Source organism: Dipteris shenzhenensis, chromosome 23, assembly GCF_047967505.1.
Source record: "Dipteris shenzhenensis isolate YYH24624 ecotype China chromosome 23, Dip_SZ_1.0, whole genome shotgun sequence".
Taxonomy (NCBI): Eukaryota; Viridiplantae; Streptophyta; class Polypodiopsida; order Gleicheniales; family Dipteridaceae; genus Dipteris; species Dipteris shenzhenensis.
Window position 1 is genome coordinate 52,393,049 of NC_141618.1, and position 24,616 is coordinate 52,417,664.

Genomic DNA, 24,616 nt, shown 5'->3' on the forward strand with positions numbered 1-24,616 from the left:
GCATTCACACTTCGACCTAAAGACAAAAGGCCCCCTAAAATCCCCTAACTTTGAGGGTCCATATCTTGCCCGTTCGAATTGGACCCATATTGAACCATAACATCACACGGAACCATTGAGCTACGGGAACTTTTCCAACCAATCCCACACCATTTAGGCATCCATAACACTCGTCAATTTGCGCCCCCATGTGGGCCTATTTTTTGCACTATTTCGCTCATAAGATTCCACTGTGACCTCCGATTGACAAACCGTCTGCACTAGCACATTTTTCCACTCACGTGGAACAATCCTAGGCACTTTTTTAACACGATGGTGCATACAACATTAATGCACCTCTAACTCCCCTAATAACACAATAGAAAGACAAGCCTTGGCAATGATCTACAGCATTAAGAAATTTTGACATTATCTATTGGGTACTAACTTTACCATCTACACAGATCATCAAGCCTTATTATATCTTGTGAATCATCCATGTACCATAGGCCAAATCACTCGATGGCTTCTACTACTACAAGAATTCAATTTCAAATTTGTGGTGAGAAAAGGAGCTCAACATTTCATTGCCACGATCACATGTCACGATTGAGGATAGGAGAAGAGCCGAAAGGAATAGAAGATGACCTACCAGTAGATGCCGCATTATTTCAAATAGACGCTATTTTTGGTTGGTGTGCAAACATCATTGGGTACTTAATGGCAAGAAGACCACCTCCTAAAATGAAAGCAGTGGATGCTAGGAAACTAATTCTAAAAGCTGCACCCTATCAACTCATTGCAAAAGACAACTATACAAGATGGGCAAGGACTAGTGGACAAGGACCAAGTTTTAAGGAGATGTGTGATGCCACATGAGATCATGCCAATCCTCAGTGAAGGCATTGCAAGTGGACATTTCCAAGGGGAAGCAATAGCCAGAAAAGTTCTTCTTGCAAGATACCGGTGGCCAACACTTTGGTCAGCTGCCTATGAATATGTCAAAAGCTGTGATGTATTCCAACGAACTTCTAAACCATGACACAAAGACTTCAATCCCCTAACAACAATCATAGCACAAAAACCCTTTGAAAAATGGGGGATTGATTTTGTGGGTCCCATCCATCCCCCAGCAGCAAAAGGAAAACAGGCACGGTACATCATAGTGGCCACTGATTACTTTACTAAGTGGGCTGAAGCTAATGCCATCAGAAAGGCAAATGCCAGAATCATAGCAAGGTTCTTGTACAAGAATGTGATCACCCAATTTGGATGTCCCATTGAAATTGTGTCAGCTAGAGGTACACATTTTGTCAATGAGATCATCCAAGAACTCTTGTCTGGCTTTATGGTTGGTGATCCATAGAAAGAGCACACCTTACTACCCCCAAGGGAATGGACAAGCCGAATCCACCAACAAAATTCTATGTATTGTCCTCACCAAGGTAGTAGAACCAAAGCATTCTGATTGGCCAGAGAAACTAAATGTAGCCTTATGGGCATACAGAACCACACTCAAGGTTAGTACAGGAAATACACCTTTTCAATTGGTGTACGGCCTTGAAGCTATGGTCCCACTGGAATTTGTAATACCTAGTATGTGCATAGCAGTACAAGAATGTATGGGAGATCATGCATCACTGAAAGAAAGACTCTACCAATTAGAGAAGCATACAGAGACTAGATTAGTTGCCTACCATGCCATGGCAATAGAAAAACAAAGAAGGAAGGCATGGTTTGATGGAAACCTCAAAGACAAAGACATCAAGGAAGGTGACCTGGTTCTGTTGTACAATACCAAAGTCCATAAGGACAAGCTCAAATTTCTAGGTCAAGGACCTTATAAAGTTAAAAAAATGAATTCAATCAGAGCTGTGCTGCTAGAAACACTAGATGGATTCTAGTTCACAACAACAATAAACGGGAGTCGACTGAAGCGCTACTACATCAACATGCAAGCCATCCCTGATAATAATGAAGATTTGGGGGCCCCAAGTCTTCCATAGCTAGGACTAGATTGTATCATGAACTCTCACTAGCATATGTACGCCTTCACACATATAGGTAGTTTCAATCAATTTCAACCTAGGGCTCAAAGGTGATGATTAAGTCCTAGCTGTCCTATGATTCCCATAGCAAATTAGGCATATAGGAGGAATGCCCACCTCACTAGTCATGCATAGCACACCCACACGTTTCGAGCACCACTAATAAATTGCACAAATAAAAGCCCCAAGGGATACTTGTTTTCATTCACACACACGGCACCCTCATCACAAAAAGAGTAAAAATGCTTTAGCCACTCACAAAAGAAACAGGCAGTCTTAGCACATGGCACTAAATTGGCAACTGTCAAACTGATTCATGTGTGCAATGCCAGGGTGAAGATAGTCCAATAAGATGGGAAAAATGCCATTGACAAAGAGACACCATACCAAATGGCCCAAGCCTCAACCTCAACAGCCCTCCTCAAATCACCAACCTGAAGAAGGACATGGTCCAGAATCAGCAACCCAGAGGTCAGCACTAAAATGACCATGGCTAGTGGTTTTGGACAGTGATATTGATGAGCAAATAAATGCAACATGCCAAGAAGAAATGCCATAGAACCAAGGGATACTAGAGGCAGGAGAAATTGAGCCAGAGCAATTGACTATGCAGGATGCAAGTGCAGAACACCTTGAGGACCAAACCAACAAAGAGCTAGCAACAGATGGAACAATATAGCTTGTATGGCCACGAGTCTCAACGCTCACCATGTCACCCAATGCTTACAACTTCTTGCAGTCAAAGGCACTAGGTAGTCTTTTTGAGAAGCTAAAATCCTTCTCACCAACACCTGCTATGATAGAATACATTTGTCAATTCATAACATCAACTAAAGGCAGGGAGTTGGAGAAAGAAAAGTATGGCACAGTAACATATAAAGAAAAGCCCTTACAGATCTACCTCAGTAGATCCACTATGCAAGAGGCTTTCTCATTTCTGAAGGCACAAGAAAAATATCCAAAGAAACATTTGGATGCAAGATTCTCTAAAATTTAGGATTTATTCCCACCTAACACAAAGTCACAAAGCAGGGGAATATGCCATGATATTATTCTGCACCCCATATGCAAAGAGGCAGCTAAGTTTTTGGCTAACATTTTCAATCATACAGGAGTGAGAAAAAACTATATGTCAGTAAAAACTCTTACACTCCTTGGTAGAGAAAAACTAAAAGACTGGTCTCAACACATATCCTTGCTATGCTAACCAAATATGTATCCACTACCTATTATGGCAAAAGCTACATTGCCCATCTATTGGCCATAATAATTGGGTTTACGATAGAGCAAGAGGATGACTCTACACCCCTCTCAACACAAGATATATTTGGATTGTTGCCCTTCCATGATATCCACATTGAGAGTAGGTGAAGGGTCTAATTATCATTCTAGCAATAATATCAATGTTTCAAAGAAAGCCAAATAGACTCTAGAGAATGACAATGTCTCCAAGAATCACAAGTCACCAATGTTGACGACTCCATGACTCTAGAGTCATAACCCCCAAATGTCTCTAGTGGCACCATACAACAGACTGTTGTTCAAGAAATAGATCAAAATTCCACATGGGCACATGGGAGTCAATTGTATAACCAATAGAAGTAAGGCCATAGCACATTCCAGATTTACAACATCACAGCCAATAGTTACAAAAATGGTCTCAATTATTTGCTACCATGGTGTCAGATGAGCAGGAAAGAGAAATGAAAAGACAGATGCTCCCATCATTCCAATCCAAGTTGCAAAGTGCCGAGACTAAAATTATGAAGCTCAAGGAAAGCATGGCAGAACAAATGCAGCAACAGCTCCTTGCACAAAATGCTCTAGCAAAAAGTAGAAAGGATGCCCTACAAACCATAGTTTCTCTCCAAGAAAAACACCTACAGTTATCTGATGCCTTCAACCAAAAGGAAAAGGACGTTATATCCCTTTCCCATATGCAAGCCACTTGTGATGATATCAAGAAGGAAATGGTGCACTTAAATGAAAGATTACTTCTTAAAGAGGATCAACTCCATGCCACATTAGACACAAACAATGAGTTGCAGAACATCCTCAAAGAGGGTGAACGTCAAATTCAAGCACTAGAGAAGGAATGCATGGCATCAAGAGAGATACTTATGCACACCAAAGCAGAACTAGATGCTCAAGGGTAAGAGATACTCCAACTCCGCATGCTTAATGATCAATATCTAGGGCATCCAAAAGCAGCTCAACAATTCAATAGTCTAAATCTTGCATACACCTCCACATTGGGTAAGTATAAAGATGAGTGCATGGAGTGGCAAAATCAAAAAGCAATAATTTCCAAGTTAGAAATTCAACTACTGGCTCAAGCCGATGACGATGTGGAGGGGTCAACACAAGATCTTTTGCTACAAGGCATCACTACATTATACCAAGAGCTTGTTGTAGTCCTCCAGCAAGAGGATCACCTTGAAGGAAGAATATGCATACTTTGGAAACACTTGCAAATCAAAATGTTGCATGTAATATCTAGTCTTGATTGGGCCAGACCAGTAAGCACAAAGACTCTCCAAGATCTATGCCAGCATATGGATGAAGACGAGAGGAATGTGTTCTATGTCTTAGTGCATGCAAATCTCATACGGTTAAAGGCTGATGCAATACTACAATATGAATGCTTGATGGGAAGCCCCCCTCTTTGGGTAGTAGTCGGACTCCTACCTTTATGATAGCAATCACTAGCAACTTCCATGGGATATAACTCCCACAAAAATCCAAAATTAAAGCTGTCAATGCCTACCAGAAGTGACAAGGATCTGCTGGAGGAATATGTGGTCTACCTTCAATCTAATCTCCCTTATGTTGCCATTCTCTATTCTGATCTACTCATATCCCTTCCTAACTCCAGTACTATCCTCCATACCTTTCTAGAAATCCACGCTAATCCATATTCCTTACCATGCCTCTTTGCCCATGCCTCTCAACACTATCACCTAATCCAAGAATCTAACTCCTATCATCCAGTTACACCTAACTTTTTTCCAACACTTAACAATCCATCCCTTGAGAATTATCAAGTTGCTAAATCAATTTGCCCTGCTCTCCCTCCACTTTCCACCAACATCCCTACTTCTACCTTCTCAAATTCAATACCTACTTTGACCTCAAGCTATTCCCCTATAACCTCTTCCTCTCCCCCAAGACCACATCTTCCTCCAATCTCCCTTGAGGAGACAACATTAATGATTCCATCAATGAGCTTCAAGAATTGGATAATCTAATTCGCACACCCACAAGGGAGTTGCAACAAGATACAGGTAGGATTCCCATGCCTAGTAACCCCATTGGTGATTTTTGGAGGCAATACCCAAACATGCAGTCAAGAGGAGGATGGGAACTCATCGGAATTTCAATGAGTATCCGCCAAGCACAAATCACTCCAGACATCAGCATGAAATTGGAGCCATAGCCTGCTTGGCATAGACCAAAGCTGGTCAATGAAAAGTATCTACTTGAATACATCTAGGCTCCATCTTCCTTTCGCATGCATCCCACATTTGATGGGGTGCCTCGTCATCGCTACTGATGGGATGCCAATCATCATAATCCAGATAATGCAGATGCTCCTCGCAATTGGCTATTAATCAATAGAAACTCTAAAATCAAATGGACAAGCCAGGAAACACTCATTAGGGACTTGGACAGACATGCATCAATTATGCAAAGCAGTTATGACAAAACACTCAAGGAAAGTGCAAGATACAGTGAAGCCTTAACAGTCATCTTGGAGGTGCCCCTCACCATTGACAACCATTTGCCAACCTCAGCTTCAATCCAAATCAACAAATAGATGCTCAAACAACAAGTCACCTCTTTCAAAGGGCCAGATCTATTCAAGGGAGCTATGTGTGTTTGTTTGAAGAAATGGTTGACACTGGCTTCTTAAAAACCAAGCAAGCAATCTATGGTGTTCATGGATTACAAGGAAAAGATCGACAAGAAGCTCGCTCCATCTATTACTACTGCCATCTTTACCATACTCATTGGATAAAGACATCCACATCACAACATCGTCTACAAACCCAACCATAACCCAAGAATGGGTAATCAAATCGGTCCAGGGAGTTGTTAACCCTATGGCAACAATGGCCAAAAGTGTAGTCTAGGACAACAACAATGAGAGGATTGTTTGTGTAGAGTAGCGGCAAAGCTCCACTTGTAATATCTTGAGCTTGAAATATGGTATGATAAATTCTAAAGGATGAGGATAGCCAAATTTCTCTCTAGAAAAGATCCAATCATACTTGCAAAATCGGGATCTAGAGAGAGAAATACTAAAAGCCCACACTTTCGGAGGTCCCTCCACTTTGTGTGTAGAACCAAAAGTCCCTCCACTTTGTGTAGAGACCCAAAAGGTGCCCCCACTTTGTGTAGAGACCCAAAAAGTCCCTCCACTTAGTGTAGAGACCCCAAAAGTCCCTCCAATTTGTGTAGATGCCCAAAAGGTCCCCCCCAAAAGTGGAGAGACTCATGTCCAAAAGGTCTCCTACAAAAGAGGTCCCACCACAAAGGTACCTATGGATTGGGTAGAGACCAAAATGTATAAATATCTCTCAATGGAATGAAGCTCCCTCACTCTGGGGTTCATCGTTCAAGCTCACTATTGTGTTCATGGGATTGATCTCCGTTGCGTCCATTCTCTCTTACACTATCATGTTCTAGCATGCCCTTACCCTTGCACTCTCTACCCTTGTACTCCCTCCTCCTCCTCCTTCCTCCCTCTTCCTCCCTCCTCCTCGTCCTCCTCCTTCCTCATCCTTCTCCTCCATCTCCTCCTTCTCCTCCTCCCTTGTCCTCCTTCCTCCTCCTCCTCCTCCTCCTCCTCCTCCTCCTCCTCCTCCTATCTCCTCCTTCCTCCTCCTTCCTCCCTCCTCCTCCTCCTCCTCCTCCTCCCTTCTCCTCCTCCTCCCTCCTCCCTCCTCCTCCTCCTCCTCCTTCCTCCCTCCTCCTCCTCCCTTCTCCTCCTCCTCCCTCCTCCTCCTCCTCCTCCCTCCCTCCTCCTCAACCCTTACCCCTCGAATTCGCAAAGGAGACTAGCTCTCCACTCCTCAACCTTGCAAGTGATGTAAGGTGACATAACTTAACAAAATCTTATTTTTTGGTGTGACGGAAATAGACGCTAATCTTTTGACGGAATTACAAAGTCAACAAATATTCCAATATGACCAAAGCAAAGGTTAAGTCCATTCTATCCATGAGTACTTTTGCAAGGGCCTCTCCAATCGCAAACCGAACAAGGCAAGGTATCATCCTTTGCATGTTATTTCTAAGCTTGATAATTTGATTTAGCACGAGGTGTTGAGATATGGTGCCATGAGCACATAGATTAAAGGCTAAGGTATGGGCTAAGGAAAGAATCAAAGTAGCCACCCTAGGATGTGGACTACATGATGTGGAGATGTGGATTGAGGATATCCCACAAGGAGAGATGTGGATGAGAGGATCCCACAAGTGTTGACTATTCAAAGGGCACTCTCTATAAGAGGCCTATCATGTATTGTTGAGTACACACACATTGCAAGAGATATAGATTTGCTATCTCCCTCTCATGTCTTATTTAGTGTGCTTTGAGCCTCCTTAGTTCTTCTGCTGATGTTGTGTGCACTAGGCTTAGTGGCGATCATATATTGGATCTTTCACATGGTATCAGAGCATAGGTTGCCCACAAGCCTAGGTAGTTTAGAGTGAGTGGAACACTCTTATCTTGATGTTAGGGAGAATTTGTGAGATTATGTCCATGAGATAGTTTGAGTTCATGGTGGATTCTTGAGTGTTCATTATTCTATTCTTAGGAGAGAGTTATTGGTCATTTCTTTGCTTAAGGAGAGAGAGCTCTTTAAGTGTTCATTGAGAGCTTTGAGATTTGTGAGAAAGAAAGATCCGAAAGAGAGAGAAATCTTTCATTGTGTGTGAGAGAGAGAAGGTTTTCTTAGTCCTACCCTACTCTACAAGTCTCAACTACAAGCTCTACTATATTCAAAAGGCCTTTCCAACCTTTACATCTGCCATGAAAGTTTCAAGACATAGCCACAGTTGGATCCGGACATGTTGATGCGCCTCAAGATTTTCCTCAACGACCTCCTTTCTTTTCAAAGCAATAAGTAAAGCTCCAACAAGAGGCTACAAATCGTGGGCTCTAAGGCCTCAACTTCAACAAGTGTGAAGGACTCGTTGGATCCATCTAATCTACAAATGAATCACAGCTAAGTTACTCCAAAGCGCTCCACCTCAGTCGATTACTTTGTACACGGGCAACTCCATCAGTAGCTTGAATGACCTTCATCATCAAGTGCACAATGCTTCTCTGCCTCCAAGGCCTTCCAAGCTCCCAACCAACAGCCTCAACGTAGGCAATGATATCCTCCACAAACTATAAAGAAACTCCATCAACGAGCAGTGGCTCATGGCTTCCACCAGTGAAACTACCTCACCGTTTAGTGCAACCAGCTCCTAGTCCAACGATTCGATTGCCAACAACGAAGGCTCCTTCTATGCAAAGGCTACAATGATGTAAAGCCTTTGACGCTCAGACGGCCGGCCACTAGGCAACAGGTGATGCATCAATAGCTCCATCTCTTACAAGGACCAAACGGCTCCTCTTTCAGTGTGCAACAGATGAGCTCTTACAAGGTTCTAGCCTCTCCAAGCTCCTACTAATGACGACTGCTCCTTGTGCCATCTATGGCTACTAGCTACCAACACCGACAACCCTGTAGCACCATGGCCTTACACCACCAACAACCCGGCTCATAGAAGACCTATGCCATCCACCTCTCTACACAGTTCCTACATCTTTGCCACACAAGGCCAGTGACTCCAACCACTACTCTATGATAGCGGAAGTGAGAGAGGGAGAGAGAGAGGAGTGCACACGATATAGCTACATGTACACTAAGTGTATTAACAATGAACATGAAGATATACATGTGAACCCCTTAGGGTTAGGGTTAGGTTTGCCCCTATGCCCTATGTGGATAGTGCAATTTACACTATCTTTAACACCCCCTCCTAAATTGCACTGGGTAAGTAGAGGGTGCATGTACAAGACCTTTTTTTGAATTTCATTTGGTGCATATGCTAGCATCCAAAACTGAAAAGAAAACTAAAAGAAATCAGAGTAGTATGTGCGTATGTGAGCACAGTGACTACAAAGTGGAAGCATGTACAATGAGTACAACTTACGATCTTGTACATATGTGGATTTCCCCCTCTTAAGTTGCAGGTCATCCTTTGCCTTTGGGAATAAAACCCAAAAGATAGGCCGAAAATAAGAGGAAGGAAATATGGAGAAAGTTAAGTCCACCTGGGACTGGTCGATCAAAAGATGACTGCATGAATGTCTGCATGTATGGCTACGTACTGAACATGTCATGAGTCATCGTGGACTGTGCGCTCTGAAGAAGAGGCATCCGGATGTGAGGCTAGTTGATGTACCTATAAAGAAACAATCTGATAGGTTGTGACATATGAGGTTGTCACCAACACAAAAGAACTGATAGCAATGTGTGAGGTATGTTGTAGTAATGTAATCTCTGTCAAATGATGGGAGGTCAAAGAAGACCGCATAGTTAGTGTAGACAGAGTGATCCAGGGGCCGAAAATCTAGGGCTGAAGGTGCAGGTATGATACACTACTCTGTTGAATAAGAGGCTCGTACAAATGACAAGGTATGGCAACCTGTCAAACCTGTATGCTCAATTGTCATGAGCTGAAGGTCATCTGATGTGTGCATGGCTAAACATCCATCGGCATGGGATGTAGCATCTGTCATAGGCTTGTTGAGATGGAGCTGACAGTAGAAAGACCTAGAAGCCTGAAATACAACAGTGAATGCATAAAATGTCCCTAAGGCGAATGAGGTGCCGAATGCTGATGTAGGGATTGGTCTATAATCTTGGATCCAACCACTGATCTGCATCAAGTATGGATTGTATACGACAGCCATAAGTGCATGATGAAACACTGAGTCTCCCCAGGTTGTGCTATGGCTGAACCTGATGATGTCTATTGCACTGGAGTAGAACCGCACTAATGCATAAGTATCCTCATACTGAGGAATGATCTGCTGATCAAAAGTGGTGGTCATGCAATGCGACATGAGTGAGCCGAGCTGAAATGTCCTAAAGACTGATGTGCTGATCTGAACTACTAAAGGGAATTGAGCCCAAGGTATGCTCTATGTCAGAGGTGAAAGCATCAATGATGGATGCTGGAATGGAATCACCTAAAGAGCTGAATGCACTGGGGCATATATCTCTGCATGCGGCAGAGATGTGAGTGCCTCATATTGAGGACTTACCTGCTGAATAACTACATGATCATAGGTGAACTCCTGTTGAGTATCTACATCTGTGTGGCAAAGGATAGAGTCGGATCCATGCATGAGGGTGATGGATGTACATCACTAAAATCAAACTGAGCTAATGTAGATGGGACTGCCTCGAACTGAGTACTTAGTATCAAATATGCCTCATGATGAGGGCTTACTACTGAATGTGCCTCATGCTGAGGGCTTACAGAAGAATGTGCATGATCAAAAACTGCAGGCTAATCCATGCTTACATCTGAAGCATCTACAACTGCATCTGATCTGTTAAGGCCAATGAGGCTTGAGTCTGCATCATAGACTGGTACATACCCTATGGCAATGAATGGTCGAAGTAGGTTCTCTTTCCTCTCATGGATCTCATCCGGAGTCATGACTAGTGTATCATCAACAAAGTGATGTGGATAACTCCATGCTAGAGGTGGTCTAGTGCTCTGTGCAAGAGGCTTACTCGTGTACCGATGAGAGTGTCTACCCATGAGAACACTGTATAAGAGCTGCCACTTGGGGGCTTATGCTAAATTGTCAAAACCAAGTCATGGTGGAAGAAGTGCAATGTGCCAAGGATCAAGCCTAAATGATGACAGCTGAGTGTCAAGAGTAGCCAAGAGGCTACACAAGGTTGATGTATGTGTGTGGAAACCAATGCCAAAAATAGTCAACAATGCGTGACTTTACATGGGTGGCATGTGTGTGTGCAAGAAGAATGCAACAATCCTGACTTCGAGAGGAAGATCAATGCCAAGTGTCACACTGAGGTGATGAAGTGCCAAATGCCAAGGTTACTGAACTGGTGTCACATGTGTGAATGTGAATACCGATGATAGAACCACATGGACTGACGTCGGTGGGAACTAATCGAATAATGTGGCAATGGCTGACTTGGCTTGGTGGGAGTTGGATCTCCTCTATGGCGGTGCTAGTTTATAGCTAGACTACAAGTCGAATTGCAAAAAACGGTAAATGAATTTTATATTGATTCATTTTAAGTGTTGGGGTGTGCTGCAAAGGATCAGGAGGTGGTTCCAATGATGAGGAATCAATGATGCAAGGTGCTCAACACGTAGAGCATGATCTGCTGAGCATTTTTGCTTTTTACAACTTTGTGAAATTCCCTCTGGATCAAAAGATACGGCCCCCGAAAGGATAGGCCAAACTTTGATCCCGAGAAGGCCAAAAATGATGATGTGGGATTGAGGGTGATGTGGCAGATTGGTGATCACATGCAAAATACAACTATGCCTATGAAGACGCAATTGTGCCTATCTGGCACTCTGTGTGCTGAGGTGGCACATGGGCGACTATGTATTTGTGATTGCGGGTTTGTTTGTTTGTTGAGAATCTTAGATCTCTTGTGTGAATTGTTATTGTGGGTATTCTTGTGTGAATGTGATTGTGGGCTTGTTTGTCTTATTGATCTATTTGTTGCTTTGTTTTTTATACTTGGCAAGAGTGCTTAGAGTTACATCTTCTAAAATGAAACTCATAAGATCTCTTATATGAATTAAAGTCGTTACTTGTTTGTTTAATTTAATTTAAATTTTCAACATTCTTACACTTTTTTTTGAAAGAATATTTAATATTCTTTTAATAGAATGTGAATGAATGATTTATAGTTTATTATGACTTTTGTTACACTTCCTTTTGAATGAATATTTAATGGTCTTTCAATAGAATGTGAAAGGATGAATATTTGATACTCTTTTGATAGAATGTGAATGAATGATTTATAATTTAAATTCTTTTCTTAACATCTCGCCTTGAAAATTTTTTATTAACATTCTCGGCTTGGGCAAAAATTGTGTTGAAGAGTTATGTGCATGTATGCACTGTGGTTTCATTGAAATAAATTGAAATATGCATCACATAAGGAACCTGAAAAATAGGCAATATATTTCAAGATCATCTTTACAAAATTGCATTCCAAATATAGATGTTCACAAAACAATGTCTCATATAATAGGTTCATGTGTACAATATCTCAAGGGATAAATGTACTAGGGCCCACATTTGAAGTACCATGAGTGTTAGGTCTTGCACCCTTGCCTTTGAAGCCTCAGCATGCATTATTTATGTACGTGACTCTAGCTTCTATGGCAGGACTCTCCCACTTCATGTCGTAGGTAGTGATGTTCCAATATATTTGACTAAGACATCACTAAATCTCCATGGCAAAGTGGTGCATGAATTGATCTCTAGATTGTACTGAAAAAACATTTGGAAATTGTTCACACAAGGCCCTCACTCCACCCTCAGCCATGGTCCTTGCAAGAATTTTCATGCCGCTTTCACCATTGTTGAAAGTGGTCTCAATGATGTCCTAATCGACATTCATCAAGAAGTGCATGTTCTCATTCTTAGCACCTTCTTTTGAGCTTTATTGAGATTAGGATGCTCAAGCTTTCTCTTCTCTCCCGCGTGAGCCATCATGTAACAATGAAGATGCAACACAAGTTTCAAAACCAACTCACTGCCATCAATGATGAATAACAAAGCATGCAATCTCACAATTGCCGTTTATGTGCATATAATACTAGGCTTTAACTACAATACAACTATCAAGGGACAGTTGAGTGCTAGACCTATAGTTTCTATGAACACATCGCATGATATTAAGCTTAGACTGGATCACACAACTCTCAAGAGAGAGATGAGTGCCAAATAAAAACATCTATAAACTTAGACTCTAGCACATAACTCTCAAGAGAGACTGTGGGACAGGAGAGCACACACAAAGGGTTAAGGAGACACCAAAAGTGGTGGAGCAAAAGCTAGTCCAACTTATTCCTCTACCATATATATATGAGTATACATGGGCACTGTACAAGTGGGTGGGCACATTGACCTTTACCCCAACAACCTCCCACTTAAAGGTAGTGTGCCTTTATGGGAGTATAGTACACATATAATACAATCAGCCATAGGCTGAAAAACAAGATGACCAGACCGTCATCCTATGCCCATCGGCACTTTACAATGTGCAAAGTGCATAGACGATAAGCTGTTAGCAGACATTAGATCTGCAGGATAGAAAATGACAAGCTGTAGATGCCTATCAACCAAGATCTCATGCTAGATCTCACTGGGAGAGTGAACTCTCACCACCACGTGCTCTTGTGCTAAGTCCATAGCACCCGAACTGTCACTGTGCAAAGAAAATGTCTATGTACCACCTGTGACCATAAGCACATGCCCTATAATAGACCTCTGCTGGTCTACCTGCATCACCTGCATGCTACTCCTGGAAGCATAAGGACCTAATGTCCACAACCGCTTCCCTACTGCCATAATCATGCTACCAACTCCCATTGCAACGGAAGAAAGAACCAGAAGTGTAGCCCCAATGGCAAACATGTGAGAACCAAGTCTCAACATAGTCATGGATGCATGAAGTACTATGGCTGCCATATCAACCATAACTTGCTGCTCAACTGATCTGTGATCGTCAAACCTGCTGTGTTTCAAGTATGGAGCCAATACAGGCAATGGAGTACTCAGTAATTTCCCCCTCTCCATACTGAAACAACCAAGTATCTGACAAACATCATTAAGACCATGCAGCTCCCATTGCAAAGCATCCCTGTCCATAAGGAACCATATGGCAAGTAACCTCAGAAGGATAGCAACCTCCTGAATACTGAGACCATAACCTGTCTCACTGCGCATCACATCCTGAGCTCTCATAACGGTATCAAACCTATGAAGCCAAGCTTGAGGGGATTGCTTCTGGCCATGGAGGTACTTACGAAGCAAACATATCAATGATTCCTACCCATGCGCAATATGACCCGAGTCAATAACTGTAGAAACCACATCTGTCCTGGCATAACCAGCGAATGGATCAGATCGGGCATCATTAGCCAAGGTATCCTCCTCACCATGCATAGCCTCATCCTCATCTGCAAGAGGCACTCCACATCCTGGGAGTAAACTGTAACTGTCCATAGAAGATGCATCAACAATCTCCATAGGAGTATAAACCTGTGGAATACTCGAGACATCTGACCGTCTCTGACCAAAATCAGGAAGTAATCGTGGCTGTCCCAACTTTATAACCTACTCACCGTGGGAAAAACCTCCCACTCCAAGGGATATGAGCTGCCCCTGCAAAGAATTCAGAGGTATCAGTACACTTACACCCTCCTGGAACACCGCTCTCTTGCTATCCAAAGTCTTGGGCTGTCTAAACATAGCATCCTCTCTGAAATAGACATTATGGCTGCGTATCAACTCTCTAGTTGAAGAATCCCATAACCTGTAGTCCCTACTGGACTCACTGTATCCAAGGAAGATACATGTCCTCGATCGGGAACCATGAGCATAAGCCTCACAGCCAAACACACGTAAATGCTCATAACATGGTGCCCTGCCTGTCAAGAAGTCAAATGGCACTCTACCATTCAGAGATCTCCTGGGTGACTTGTTAAGCAAGTATGCAACTGTCTTACATGCCTCAGCCCAATAGCATTCGGTAAGACCTGCATATCGTAGCATGCTACCAATCTTGTCCAATAGAATCTGATTTATGCCTTCTACCAAGGCATCGTGAGCAGAAAGATGAGGGGTGGTCAACACCCCATTGATACCAAGTGTATCACATAGATGCTGAAATACATCATGCTTCTGCCGAATCGGATATACCCATATGTACTTTGTAGCAGCATCAATAAATGTCACAAAGTAAGAGGCGCCGCCCAGTGAAACGGTAGGCATAGGCCGACAAACTGCACTATGAGCCAACTGCAATGGCTCAACATACCTCTCACTGACTGTCTTCCTCACAAAGGAGGATCCTGACTGCTGACCATCATCACAATCATGACATAAAATTTGAGAGACATCCATAACAGGAATGTATCTCAATGTTGTAAGGGCTTCCATACCTGCAGTAGACATATGTCCAAGTCTGGCATACCATAAACTAACTGATGGCCGCTTACTAATAATAAGCATCTTATCCTAGACACCTGATACATGCAATGCATAAGAGAATCCAACCCGTGATCCCCTAGCCATAACTAGATTGCCTCTAGCAATCTTCCATGCATGATCACCCAAAGAGACATGATAACCTTCCTCAACCAATTGTCCAATACTGATCTTGCTCGTAGCAAGTCCTGGTATATGTCTAACCCTCTGTAGAACAAGAATAGAGCCCATGGCATGCGATCTAGGAGGAGCTCGGTGAGAGGAGAATGGGCACTGCTTTGAGAGATCTACTGGGAGCTTTGGAGAGCTCGATTCTCTCATTCACGGAGAGATTTTGGGTAGACATCATCCAGACATATTTATTTGCCATTTTGCGGAGCTTGTTCAGAAGCCGTCCAGGAGCTTGTTGAGCAACTGGTGGTGGCATTTCGGATTGCCTGTGAGCCCTTGAGCTTGTTTATGAGAAGGGTTATGGAGTCGATTGCCTAGCATTGGAAGGAGACCGTCGATGGAGATCATCGATGATGTCGTGTGTTGCCAGCTTATGGAGTCGTGGAGCAGCCATAGATCCCCTTGCAAGTGAATCTTGCTCGTCATTGGAGGTGAGGCATTGCTTGGAGGGCTATAGGGAAGCTCTTTGTAGATGCAGCTGCTATAGATGGCTCGTGAGCAGGAGAGTATTTCAAGTCTGAGGCACTTGTAAGGGCTGATGGAGCCGTGGACACTAGAGGTGCCCTTGAGAGGATGGCACGAAACAGGCTATTTCAAAAGGAAGAGATGTGAGCAAAGGAACAAGAGCATCCTAGCACTAGCAGCAACTCCATCCCGTGAGCAAAGGAAGAGCAGCCCAGTGATAGCAACAACATCCACTTTGGAGAAGATGAGCTATTGGGGAGCTTGTGGATTGCATGTTTGATGTAGTTGTATGCTTGGGAGATAGCCGGTGTTGCATTTGAGGTCTTGGAGCTGAGCATTGGCTGATTTTGGTCTCTTTGCGGGACATTTTGTAGAAGTACACCTTGTGGACATTGTGTGGGATATGTGCTTGTGCACTATGCAGCTTCTTTCGGTTGCAGTTGAGCTTTGTTAGCTCGTGTTTTCCTGTGCATTTGGGTCCTGTTGGACATAATTTGGTTGCATCTTGTCTGTGCTGGGCATTAGATAGTGTCAATTTCTTTCAGTTGGTCTTGGCTTGGCTCGAGGACAGGTGTAGGTCTCCCCGAGTGACAGTAGGCTAACAGAGACTCAGGTTAGGAGTTCTCTTGTCAGAGGCCATTGCAGATACTTTTGTCGACTGAGGACACATGCTTTGAGGTCATTTTGACAGTGATTCAATGGACATTTTGATGGTTTTACACCTACATGTATGGTGGTGTTTATGTCAGTTCATTGAACAGCTGAGGAGGATGTATTGTCAGTGATTTGCCGTTGTTTGGAGCACATTTTGGGGCTGTTTTGCCAGTGCTTTTGGGCTATTTTATTGCTGATCTGTGAGCATTCTCGGGGCTGATTCGGTTGGGCATTGTACTTGCCATTTTGCTGGTGTTGCAATTGACATACGGGGTGATCTGTTGGATGTATTTTGACCATTTTTTGGGCTATTTTGCCGGAGCAGATGCGTGCTGTAAAGGGCAGCTAACATTCAAAGAAGCTGCTGTTGCTGTTTTTATAACAAAACAGTCATTTTCAGGACTGAATATCTCTTTCCTGGTGCAGAATTGCACTTTGTGCCAAACTGAAAAGTTGTAGTTCACAGAACATACAACTTTGCTTTTGGAAGCAAGTTGATCTGGTATAAGCTGTAGGAGTTACAGCCTCTGCAAAACCACAAAAAGTTATAGTCTACTGTCTATTTGTGACCAATGTGCAGGAAGTTTTTCAGGTGAGAATATATGAGAATCCACAAGGATTTGGCTCTTGAGGTCAAACGATAAGTTGTAGATCTTTCTACCAGCTACAACTTTGCTGTTTATAGCTTTGGCATCTGGTCTTTCAGTGAAAAGATATCACCATTCAAAAACAAGGATAGCGTGCTATCTTGCCCACAATGGATGTGATTTCTCTTGCACAACAGTAAATTACAAAAAGTGATTGGGATCTCACTTCAGTCCAAGGGCATTATTGGCATTTTGGCAAGTCACTTTGGCACATTTGGCAAGTGGTGAATGCTTGATTTTGTTGCCAAAAGATTGCACACTTGAGGTGATGCATTGGTGATGCAGTAAATGCCATTTCGATGCATTATGGATTTGCATTGGTGGATGCCGCACTGATGTTTATGGATAGTTGAGCTGGGCTGAGAGGTTGGACGGATCAGACTTCAAGTATTGGAAAGAGTAGATTTATGATGTGTTAGTGCAGAAAAGGCAGCATAAGCCCATTCAATGCAAAGGTGTCAAGCCTAATAGCATTAAACAGAGTGATTGGGATGACATGGATGAGCAAGCATGCTCTATCATTCAGTCATCCTTATTGCCTGTTGATGTAAAATCATCACTAGGAAGTGACTGTGTGGTCAAATACCACTTTCGTCAGTTTTGCAGATCTACCCGTGTGAGGCAAAAGCTGTGTTTTTTGCAGTGACATAATATTTTGCAGTGTTCTGTAATGGCGTCTGATTCTCTTTCATAGATTGTCACTGAAAAGCTTAACAAGAATAACTTCCAGGCATGGAAGTTTAGAATGACGAATTTCCTTATGGAAAAAGGCTATTGGGAGTTCATTACAGGAAATGAAGAAGAACTAGTTCTTCCTAATGTTCCCAATCAACAGGAAATGCAGGCATTTAAAGGATGGCATGAGAGAGCCAGAAAAGTTATGTACTCGTTGTCTATCAGTATTTTGGATTCTATGATTATGCATATTCAGGATGGAAGTACGCCAAAGGAGGCATGGGATATTTTGGCAAAAATGTACAGCACAAATGCGCAAGCCAGGAAAATGCAGCTCAAGCAGAAGTTGCACAATGTGCAGAGAGAAAATATGAGCATCAATGACTACCACATGAAGGTGAAGAAAATTGCAGATGCACTTGCTTCCATTGGGTCACCAGTGGAAGATGATGATCTAGTTTCTGTGACCTTGAATGGTCTAGGAAAGGATTATGCACAGTTTCGGACATCCTTTGCAGTCCGTGAAAAATTTCCTGATTTTGAAGAGTTGTTTGCTCTACTAATTTTTGAAGAGTAGAGAAATGGTAGTGCATCTTCTTCAGGAGGAACTTCAAAAGAAACTGTCTTCTACTCAAATTCTACTCAAATGCTGGAAGAGGTTGGAAGCAATTGCCCTTTGGAGTAAAATTTGTTTAAGAATTCTCATAAAAATAACAAAAATTCTTCTTGGGACACAAAAGTGTTTGCTATCAGTAAAGGTGTGAATGTCCAATTGGTGGCTGTACGATGCCTAAGCAATAAACGCATGTTGGAGGATGCATATGAGGGTGTGAATGCTTAATATTGGATGATTTTGATGCCCAAGGTAGTGGGATAAATTTTAGATTTGAAATTCATTGCAAGTGTAACTTTATGATGCTTTTGAGGGACGTTTAATGCCCTTGCATGTGCAATCATAGAAAATAAAAATTGCTATTGTATCATTGCTAAATGCATGCTTTGATTCCTAAAGGTGGCTTGGTGGATGCCAAATTTTTATGCTCTTGAATGCTCAAAAAGAGAAACTTTATACACTTTATACATTAGTTGTTGACCAACCTGATGGTTGAAATTATTGTGTTTCTTAGTACTTAATTCAAATAATATACCACATGTACCCAACCGAGTTATATGCTTTACCTTTTCATTCAACTAGACTTTAAAAGTGATGGTTTGGCAAAGCTAAGCCAAGGAGATAGCGAGCATTGGCTCCTATATTAGCTCACTCTAAGACTCCAATTGTAGCCTACCTTAAGAAAATAGATAATTCATTGAAGATTGAGATTTGCTTGAAAAGTTTTCTTGGAATTAACTATTATTTGTTGTGGTCTTAGATTAGACATATGACATGCAAAACTCTTCAAGGAATTTAGGTACTTACAAGGCATGAGTTACACTAAAATAATGAATTGTCAAGTAATGCTCAAGCTAAAAGAGGACAAGGAATCATTTTTTCACAAACTATGCTTAAGCTAAAAGAGGACAAGGAATCATTTTTTCAAATAAATCTCGATAAAGCTTTCAAACACATTTATCCTCCAAATTGTGGACTATTTTGTATGGTGTCAAGTTCTATGTTAGCAAATAGTAATTGCAATGAGAGCAATCTTCTTAGCAACATAAGTATGATTTTCAATTAATGCTCATGCAATTGTTTATGGATGTTACATCACATCATCAAAGAATTCCATGAGGCTAACATATGTAGTTGCCCTCCAAGGAGTGAAGAGATTGGCTACAAATTAAAAAGGTGTTTAGTCATAAGTAAGAACCACCACATCTCTTTGGTATTGATCCAAGAGAAATGAACGCCTAGATATCCCTTTACTAATTATATTGCTTGAGATGGTAAATTTTTTGTGAACTAATACACTTTTTTTTTCACAAGCACACCAATATACAGGTTTCCACTTTCGAATTTGAGCTCCAGTTTGAGTCAAGCCTCGGTAAAACTTCAGCTTTTGCTATAACAATGGACTTGTAGAGGAACAAAAATAAGTGAGACTGAAACAATATGTCGTAAGCATGTCACTCTTACCCTCTTACCTATTACAACCGCCGAATACTCTTAGACCAAACTAACTCTAACACAAGAGAAAAAATTACCAAATTAAGCAAAGTCCTTTATTGACAGGCCTAGTGTCACCACAATGTAACTATCCTAAGTCAAAGTATAATTGACCATTTATCTGTTCATAATTAAAGAGTTTTCATGTGTTAATTATGGTCAAAGAGTTTTTTTAATGGTTCAAGAATTGACTATGATCAAAGATACTTAACTCTGATCAAGTAAGCCTAACTTTGGTCAAGGCCACTTGATTTACTACCAAGAGGGTTAACTACGATTAACCACAGAATCACAAAGTTGACTACAGTCAAAGAGTGTTGACTTTAATCAACGAGACTTAACATATACCAAGAGGATTAATTGCAGTTAATCAAGTTGTGTCGACTTCGATTGGAGAGATGTGCCAACTTTGGTTAGAGAGACTTGGCCATAATCATGGCACCAAGACCATTGGCCAAATTTACTTAAATGCACCAAGAGGGTTGACTTCAATTAACCAAGAATTGTGTTCTATGTTTTGTTTATCCAATGGGGACACCCACCTGTGACTAGGATTAGTCCACAATTTATTATTTGCATACAAAGCGCTAATAATTAATGGGTGCCATGGTGCGCTTTCATTCATTATTGCAAGTACTATGAGAGACTGAAGAACTAAGTAATTTCGAGCGTAGCGAGTATTTCGAAGGCCACCCGCATGACCCAAGTGCTATGAAGACCCCCAAAATTTGCCGTTAGAGGCATGCAATAAGAATTAGTCTAGATTTTAGACAAGTGACATGTTGCCATTTTGAAAGGAGCTTGAAGCTCTTGTAAAATAAATTCCCGTTTGGATTTTCAATGAACAACTTCCACATTGAAATTATCTACTCCATATTTCTCTTTGATGAATAAAAAACCTTGGGAGGGGGTTCAACCCGAGGAATGTCCTCAGCCCTAGTCTATCTATTGAGAATTGTGATAGGGAGATGTGTAGGAGGACTCTAGCCAACATTGTGTTGGCAACAAAAAGGTTAGTTTAATTGCCTAGTTAATTTTCTTTCATGTAATCTCGATGATGAGAGATGTAATGAAGGTACTTTTAGGTAGAGGTGGATATTATACCCACATGCATAGCTGTAAAATGACTCCTTTTAACTCCATAAAAGGCTTGGTTGTCCTATTTGAGCACCTATTATCATCTATTGCCATTCTATTAACGAAATTGGATAGAGCTCATTGCCCAAGGTGGATTTCAACAAGGCACTAGTATTTATTGCCCTTCTAGCCCATCACTAGTTTATGTGGTAAGTTTGGCTTGCTTTACTTAAGATTCTCTTAATTATTTTCTTGTGTGTACCTCATCATTGTAAACTAGGTGCAATCCCCTTCGAAAAAGACACCAATACACTCATTTTGCTCTCTCTCAATGCAAGGATTTGAGTTTTTGTTGTGCAATGGGAACCTCATCTTTGAAGCACACTCATTTGCTCTCTCTCAATGCAAGGATTTGAGTTTTTGTTGTGCAACGGAAACCTCATCTTCAAAGCACAGACAATCCCACTATAAGATTTCATACCAAAGTTTAAAAATGGTTGAGCGAGAAGTGGAAGAGATTTGCTATCGTAATAATAACTATACAACTATTTGCCTCACACACTTGAAAAGTTCATGCACTTCCACATAAAGCCTTCCACAATTTGGCTCCAAACTTCACAAGCATCCCAGTTTTCACACCAAATGTGATCAATACCATAGGTTGTGCGAAGTCATAAAATATACACAAAAGGACCCACAATTAATATTGGCGGCAATCACGTTCTAATCGACCACTCCTCTTGGACAAAACCGAGTTAGTGCTTCTGAGTCCATAACGTCCATTACATCTTCATCTATTCCGCAACCCACACTCAACATTCTCTGGACTGCAGCAAGTGATGTTTAGACCACGCAAAGTAACTAAGCCCCAAATCTCTAGATTCAAGAAATCGTGTTGCAAAATAGCGAGTGGCAGAGCTCACCGCCGAAATTCATTATCATGTGCGGCACGACGTGTAGGAATTGGATGAACGCTTTACTTTTCCTAGCTATGCGCAGTATGTTGCGAGTACCTCAGATGCCCCATTTGCAGAAGCTCAAGCCAGAAATGAGCACCTCTTCGAGGCAAACGTCGCGATGTACCCGCGACAAATCATAAACACGATCAAATGCGCGTGGACAAGGGGTTTCGTTTCTCGCTGTTTACAGATACTTACGTAGCCCATGTATAAAGACACGCATATCTCTATGCTTAATGATACTTTAGTAGCCCCTATAGAAAACGATTCGCACAACTAACACGGTTTCATAACCACGCATAATCCGTGCGCTGGAGACACTATTCGAAAGCCAACCGTTGAGGGACGAGAGATCTAGATTTTTAGGGGAACTTCCTGTACCGGGAAGCTGTGGTGTGGCATCCGGGAAAAAAGCGATCACAGGGCGAAAGCTTCTAATTAGAGAAACCATAGGGTAAGGAGTACTCTCAATTGTTGACCCAGCATAATGCGAAATGAGCTAGCATGGCACAGGATTCCTTCAGCTCAGCTCAGAATTACTCTTAAAGCTAATTTGAAGCGCCATAATTAGAGAATTCACGAGCGCAATAGACCGTTCAAAAATCGAGAAAGCACTGATCCTTCGGTGAGGATCGTACGACTCCAAACAAAAAGAGCATCCACGGATACTACTTGTAAAGCAGGCATCAGGCTTAACGCTAGCATCAGTAATGGTCAGATGCAAATTACCCATTTAGAATGTATAAATCATCATTTGCCTTCATAACGAGTAAGTAGGATAAAACAAGAACCAGCGATGGAAAGATATCTCCATTAACGGCAGCAATCGAGGGACAGAAAGTTTAGGCAGCCGGATTGTGCAAAAGATCGGAGGAAAAAACTCAAACGATCAAACGAAACAATCAAACCGCGCGCCAAGAAAGCTTTTTCGATGTGAATCAAAGGAAAAACGAAGACAAATGCCGTGATTCTTCCCTCAGACAACGGATATCAGGAATCAATCAGCAAAAATCATGATGTTGATCAGAATCCTCACAGGGAAGAGCACGGAAAAGTATGCCGATGCTGGAGAGAAGCTCCACTCGTTGAAAACCCTAACTTTCCTCACGTTCTAAATACGTCTTTTAGCTATGTAACCCTAGAAATTCCTCACGATTAAGCTTCAGCCACAACCCTAACCCTAGAAATGACACGTGTCAAGGTCCTCGTGGCATGGCTCATGTTGAAAACGATGCGAGGCTTGTTTTCACAATGCCAACTAGGCTCAGAATGTTGATTAGGGCTGCTCGCTCACACAGATTCGACTTCGAAAAAAGTAGAGGCTTTGATCAGACGGCTAGGAATCTATTCTAGCCGCCCTCGAACCTTGACGATGGGGATAAGGGTGGGTCCAAACCCCCACCCGACTATATCAAACCATGGCATTTTTCCTTTGGTAACTATACACGGTGTTCCCACCACCTGCCCAGCCATCCTAAAAAAAAATCAGGTGGGAAGATGCGTCACCCACTTCGATGAATTGAAAAAATGTGCCCACACTATGTCTGCAAGTCCATCCAGTGGGCAGCTGGAATACATCGCCCACGAAAATGACACAAAGTGCTCTCTCGATCCACTCCACCAATCATATGTTGATCCACTCCACCAATCATATGTTGATGTAAATAATTGGCAACCTCTCCATAAAACTTGACCCCTTGGTCGTATGAACCACCACAACCGGCGAGCATGTTTCAAATTTCTTTCTTTCTCCATGGGCGGCGGGTGGTCTGAACCCACCCATAGTATAAGCTTATGTAAGGGAGGCACCATACGCCTAGGCTGGGGGTAGTGGACTGCCTGCCCAGGGTGATGGGCTAGCAGACCCCTGCACTTAGCCACACCTAGCTAGGTACACGGTCCCTCCCTTAATAAAGCTCATGAGGTGGTTATAATGTGGGAATCTGTCTAAAACTTCTTGTGGAGGAAATAGAATTGGAGGACGGCTGTCAGTTGGGCTTTTTGAGTCACCGTACATCTCATACTCCACTCGCTCTAGCCCGCTTTGTGGCCCATGCACTTTACTTCGGCTCGTGCATTCTATTCCACTTTGTTTGTGTATTACTCTCACTCGTGAAATTCTTTGGCGTACAGCTTTTCTTTGGCATACCGTTTTCTTTGGGGTACATCTTTTCTCTGGCGTACAGCATTTGGGGATTTTTGGGTGAGCCCACAAGCACACATTTGCACTTGGGGTGCATTTCGTTGATCGATTGCAGAGCAGTTTGTTCCACTTTGTAGTGGTTGATGACACACATGCAGTGATTGCACAGAGTAGTCAGAGGCATTCCTGTTCAGTTGCATTCTTCTTTGTAGGTGCATTTGCAGTCAGTGTTGTTTTTGCAGTCAAGATGTCTTAGAATGAGAGCTTTGGCATTATGACGACCGAGGGTGATAAGTTGGAAGGATCTAACTATGCCTTGTGGTCATTCATGCTCAAGAACATTTTGGTTTGGCAAGAACTTATGGGATATTGTGAGTGGTGAAGAGATTAAGCCTCTTGATGGGCTAGT

The 24,616-nt window shown here is 42.2% G+C and overlaps 1 non-coding gene across 1 annotated transcript; it reads right to left on the reverse strand.

Moving 5' to 3' along the window:
* Positions 1-22,742: 22,742 nt before the first annotated feature.
* Positions 22,743-22,827, reverse strand: LOC147887537 (small nucleolar RNA Z101). The gene has a single exon (XR_015543264.1). It is a non-coding gene; the product is annotated as a small nucleolar RNA Z101 (small nucleolar RNA).
* Positions 22,828-24,616: the final 1,789 nt, after the last annotated feature.